Source organism: Monodelphis domestica, chromosome 4, assembly GCF_027887165.1.
Source record: "Monodelphis domestica isolate mMonDom1 chromosome 4, mMonDom1.pri, whole genome shotgun sequence".
Classification (NCBI taxonomy): domain Eukaryota; kingdom Metazoa; phylum Chordata; class Mammalia; order Didelphimorphia; family Didelphidae; genus Monodelphis; species Monodelphis domestica.
This window is the reverse complement of record NC_077230.1, coordinates 18,290,468-18,296,919: the sequence shown is the minus strand read 5'-3', so window position 1 is coordinate 18,296,919 and position 6,452 is coordinate 18,290,468.

The following is a 6,452-nucleotide window of genomic DNA, read 5'->3' as shown; positions in this document are numbered from 1 at the left end:
ATATTGTGCAAAAAATATTCATTATATTCATATAGCAGATTTAGTTGTTCTATAAAAGCTGGAGTGTAGGAGAGTTCCCCCCCCCATAATCCTCCATCATTGAATATTCCCATTTTTGTTATCTTGATCAATTTTCAGGGTGAAAGGACAAGCCTTAGATTTATTTTCATTTGTATTTCTTTAGGTAGTAATTAAGGCTATTTATAATTAGCAATTATTTAAAAAAACAATCATATCATTTGACATCTTATCTATTGAGAAATATATTTTGGCTCTATTTTCTTTGTATTCTTGTTAGTTCCAGAATAGTTCTGTGAACACAAATGGTATTTTATAAATTCTTGTTGTTTTAATTTAGCAAGTATTTATTAAAATATTTCTGAGATTAAAGGATAATGAGAAAGAAAATCTATTAGGGCCAAGAAGTAACTTTTAGTAAAAAGTTGTAAAAATAATATCTATGCTGAAATTGGATATTTTCTCCTTCCCTTTCTCTTTAAAAAGCAAATTGAATCTTATTCCAAGTCTATTCCTTCACCTTGGAAACTGGTAGAATTTGAAAGTCTTACCTTTGAGGTTCCAAAATTTATTCTTGCATGTACTTGGATTCTTTTGGGGCTCTATCTCTTAGTTACCCACACAGAACAAAATAAGTGTGAGAAACCAGACTCAAGTTGATAACTGTTGCAATCCAACTGTCTTCATCAAATGAGATATTTGTAAAAGGGGGAGAAGGAACTTAATAGAGCCTGATACATCATAGGGCACTGTTGAAATGCTTATTCTTTTCCCTCCCTTCTCCCCTTCATCCATTTCATGCTTGTAGCACTAAGCACCCTGAAAATGGAAATATAAATGAGGACACTATGTTGAGAATGCAAGGTATGAGTTTCGAGTAGAAAAGGTTGAGGTGTCTCTGACATCATGTGTGCAAGAAGAGCAAAGATATATGCCAGGGACTGGGCTAATATCAGCGTTAAATTTACACAATGCAAAAATTCTTAGCATATACTTATAGAAAGGAAAATTAAATTAATTACAAGAAGATATAAATGTCATGCCAAGAGATTTCTGGAAAGAAATCTGATAATACTGGCATGAGATTTCAATGTCCTTCTCTCAGTTTGGGATAAATCTAACAGAAAAAGAAACAAAAGGAAAATTATAGAATTCAACATATGTCCAGAGAAACTAGAGGCAATAATCTTTGGCTATCTTCTAAAGAATAGGCATATTTTGGAGCCCCATGTGGAACTTTATTTAAAAAAATAAAAAGAAAGAAATAGTAAATGCATCCTTACAGATCATAATACAAAAAATATTAATCACTATGGGGAGAACAAATAAAAGACATAGACTTAATGAAATCTTAACAATGAAATAATAAATGATAAAAACAACTAAGAATTATATGGAAGAAAATGACAATGATAAAAAAAAAGCATAGCAAAATTTCTGGGAGGCAACTAATACACAGCTCAGAGAAAAATTGTATCCCTACAAACATATGTGAACAAAATAAGGAGTTCAGAAAACAAGATAGTGGAGTACAGATAAACTTTTCCAACATTGTTCTCTAAAAATCTTTAAAATAGAGCCTCAAATTGAATTCTGTAGCGACAGAGACAATGAAGTTTATAGTGAGACATTTTTCTAGTCCAACACAACTTAAGAGATCTTCAGAAGAAGTCTATGGCATCAGGAATTGGGAGCTAGCCCAGAGTGTAGATACCAGTAGCATGCCTTGGAGGTGACTGTGACAGTGGCAGGAGCAACTTTGAGAGTTCTCAGTTCCGATCTTGGAAGGGGATCAAAAAACTTGATCAGGAAGAGATGACAGAGACTCTTTCCTGGCACCATGTTCAGGATCCTGATGCGCTGTGCACATGCAGCTCTGAGGAGTTTCTCCAAGGAGAAATAGAGCATTGATGCTCAAGTGAAACAGGGGTCCTAACCATAGTTCCAAGGCAGAAAGGAGACCATTGCAGGAAAGCAGGGCACAAAATGAAGAGTTTTTATGGCAGAGGGGCAGATGACGGAAATGGGATGGAATGTTTGAACCTTACTCTCATCAGAATTGCTTCAAAGAGGGAATAACATCCAGACTCAGTTAGGTATAGAATTTTATCTTCCTTAAATGAGAAGTAGGAAGAGAAGGGGATAAAAGAAAGAGTAGGGCTGATAGAAGGGAGGGCAAATTAAGGGAGACAGTGGTCAGAAGCAAAACAGATTTTTGAGAAAGAACACGGTGAAATGAGAGAGAAAAGGAGAAACATGGAGAAAAATACACAGTAATCACTATTGGGAATGTGAATGGGATGTGCTTAAACAGTGAAGCTAACATATCTATTAGGTAATGACTTCTAGATGCATGCACATAAATGAACTTATAGATCTATTTTATATAAATACTTTCATTGTATGCATGTATACACATATATTTCATTTATTTGTATGTGTCCAAGTTATTTGCTAATAGATATTTGCTAATAGAACTTATTTATTAGCCATCAAAAATAAGAACAAACTGTTAACAACTATTCCCAAGAGTTCTCTAAACAGAGAACTCCATAAAAACATTAAAAAAAAAAAGACAAGTATGTGCTGACTTGGTTTGGAAGTTCCTGGAAGATTCTATTGATAAATTTTGGGGTTTGTTTTTAATTTTTTCCATCCTCTGCAAACTATGTTGGTGACCAAACTATGGTTATCTTTGTGGTATTTTACCATCTCCCAGAGGCCTTTCCTTCTTGCTAATGCTTTCCTTTGAAATCAACTTCCATCTGCTCTATTCTTATCTTATAAGACCATAATGTTATTTATGTTTCCCCCATTAGAACACAAGATTTTGGGGAATAGGGACAATATTTTGCATTTCTTTGCATTCCCAATACTGACTATGGTATCCAATACATGGCAAATACCTAATAAATGTTTGATGACTGATTGGAGTTCTGACTTATTTTTATAATATTTTGATTATTGTGTGAATATGATGCCTCAGGAAATATTGTTTATTGTTTCCTGGAACAGGATACAGTTAATTCCACCCACACTTTAACATGCCTCTCAGAAGAGAACCAAATTGCCATATTTTAATTGAATCTTTTTGTGCTTTCTAGATTAATAATATACAATCAGGACATTAACATGAATGTGATTTAATTCCTCCTGCAATGTCAGTTTATTATTACGTAGGGCATGAAGATGACTTATTTAGAATATTGACCATTAAATTAGTGCTCATAGATATTTTAAGAGCCATTTAATTCTTGACACCAGCTATTCTACTGCCATAACAATGAAAACAGAGGGAGCTATACAGAACAGAGAACCATATTGCCTTTTTGTCCGTTTCCTGGTTTATGATGGCTAGGGAAAAAGAAAAACATCCCCTGGTGACCTATTTTCTACTGATGAGCCTTTTCTGTACTTGGCTACCCCGAGCCTTTGCAGGTCAAAAGTAGAGAGAACTTTTCCCAGAAAATCAACATCACTACACTGGGATGGCAGCCATGGGAGGGGACACATGCCAGGAGGAAATAGCAGAGGGAATACCCCTGATGATCCCTTAGTCCACAGACAGACTAGTTTCTTGAACATGCATCATTCTCAACATTTTGATCCCAGGCCCCAAGCCAATCAGAGATCAAGATTATATTTGAGTTTTAGAAAAAAGAACTGACATGACTTTATTACAAGACTGTTTCCTCATCCAGAGGGGAAAGCAGTCTAGACCACTGAAAACATGGTATTTTATGAATTGTCTACTAAGGAATGAGAATGAGGAGCAGGGCCTCAGGAAACTTAGCTCTGTGTCACAGCAAGCAAGTGGCTGGGGAGGAGATAATTAATGTCTGGTATTTTGATCAGTTGAACCTTGGCATACATGCATCCTGGAGGATGGGGCTCTACTGGTCAAATAAGTTTTCACTGACTCACAATCTTAAACAGAAGATATATGGTGTGTTCTCTGGACCATCTCCAAAGTCTTTCTTTCCAACTTGGAAGAACCCATCAGAGCTGATATTCCACTGATGTAGCGTTGGCAAATATCCATTCTCTTCTTTGCCATAATAATACATCACTGGGAGACTTTTGTGGAACACTAAGTACACAACAGGGACTTAACAGATATGTGTCCACTGGCTGATCAAGAAACCAAAGGTCGGACTTCCGGGTAAGCATGGCGGCAGTGTAGACGTGGGACACTTCCTCTCCTCAGACCTACCGATATAGACTACCTCAAAAGACCCCAAAATTTTTTTCATAAGAATGAAGGGAATCTACAGTAGGGTGCAGCATTGAAGGTACATAGGATTTGGGCATTTCCACACTATAAGGGGGTGAAAAAGCTCCCACCCAAACATGAGCTGATCTAACCTCTGCCACCCCACCTAAGGAAGCAAAGTCAGAGCCAGTGTGCCAGAATCACCAAGTGAACAAAGGGCACCTCTGGAGTGAGCAAGAGGCACCTCTAGGACATTGGGAGCTGACTAGGAACACCAAAGACCTACCCCTGAGAGCAGTTACACCCTAAACCCTGGCAGGGTGGCAGGGGAGCTCAAACCATGGAGGTTTAGAGCCAGCCCATACCAGAATCAGCAAGTGAGCGAGGGGGCACCTCTGGAGTGAGCAAGAGGCACCTCTAGGTCCTGGGAGCTGACTAATACCACCAAGGACCTACCCCTGAGAGCAGTTACACCCAAAATTCCAGAAGGCGGGGGAGCACAGACCAGAGACACACCAGGGAAGGTAACACAGCTGTGGAGATTCGAGAGCTTGCCTCAGGCAAAACCCTTGCTTCTTAACTCCACACACAGAGAACCTACCCAGCTCACTCAGATTTCTGACTAAAAAGGGAAGGTAAATGTTCCACAGTGATGGCTAATTGTGCATAGGAGCCCGAAACTCCTTCCAAAAAAAAAAGCAAAAAAAAAAAAGGCAGAGATCCTCGAAAATTTTTACAGAGGAAAAAAAACCTAGTCTATACAGGATATACAGGAGGAAATTCAAACAAAAACAAAACCTTCTAAAAAAAATGAAAATTATCCACAAGCTCTGGAAGAATTTAAATTGGAGCTTATCAAAAAGATGGAAGCCGGGACTTCCGGTCAAGATGGCGGCTTAGAGAAAGCTGAAGTTCAGATCTCCAGAAACCCTTCCCTACCAAACTCAAATTATATGCTCCTAGGGCACCAAAATTCAAAACAAACAATAGCATAGACCCCGGGAATTCTCCTCCTGGACCTGGATCAAAAGGTACGCCACCCCCCCAAAAGCCAGAATCCGAGATCACTCGGACCTAAGGGGTAGGCAGAAGGAAGGTCTCAGGACCCATCCCTCCCAACCCAGAGCACTGAGTCCGAGGCAGCAGAGGGAACCTCAGAGCCTCAGGGCCGGCTATTCTGAAGGCCTCTTCCTGAAAACAACCTGACTCAGTCGAGGGGGCACCCAACACAGATAGCAGGGAAACAGAGAGAGACGGGGGAGCCTGTAACCCCCTGGCTGGATCCTTCCATCCGAGTCTCACAGAAGGTCCCTGCCCCAGGCCATACTCAGTTCAACCCAGTGAAAGTTAATCCTATCAGGAGCCCTCAGAGCTCCGGGAAGTCGCGGCCCCTCCCCACTCAGAGTGCAGGCTCTTCTGGCCAGAAAAGGCATTAAAACACCCCTCGAAGAGTGCCGAGCCAGGCTCAGAACATGGAAGTGGGGCAGCGGAGAAGCATCGGGAGGGAACTGAGGATGGAAGTAACACAGAAACACCAGCAATTCCTGGCCTCCCTGGGAAGACACAACAGCTGAGGAGAACGGACAATTTGCCTAGGGCTAAAGGCTCTGAACACCAGACAGAGATAAGAAAAGCTAGACCTCCCCACTCAGATAGAGATGGCAAACTCCACAGAAGCACAAAAGCCTGAAAATTCCAAGAAAAACAAGAAGAAGGGGGAGACTTTGGACACATTTTATGGAGCAAAAATACAAAATACAGAGGAGATAGAAGAGGAAACACAAGCAAATGCCCCGAAACCTTCCAAAGGAAATGGAAACTCTCCACAAACCCATGAAGAATTTGAATCGGGAAGGATCAAAAAGATGAAAGCCTTCTGGGAGGAAAAATGCGAAATAATGCAAAAGAAATTCACATATCTACAAAACCAGTTTGACAAAAGTGAAAAGGAAAACCAGGCTTTAAAGGTCAGAATTAGGCAACTCGAAGACAATGAGCAAGAATTAATAAAGCAAAGCCAAAATACCAAGAAATTAGAAGAGAGCATAAAATATCTCACCGACAAGGTGACAGATCTGGAAAATAGAGAGAGAAGGGATAATTTAAGAATAATTGGACTCCCAGAAAAGCCAGAAATAAACACCAAACTCGACATCGTGATACAAGATATAATCAAAGAAAATTGCCCAGAGATTCTAGAACAAGGGGGAAATACAGCCAC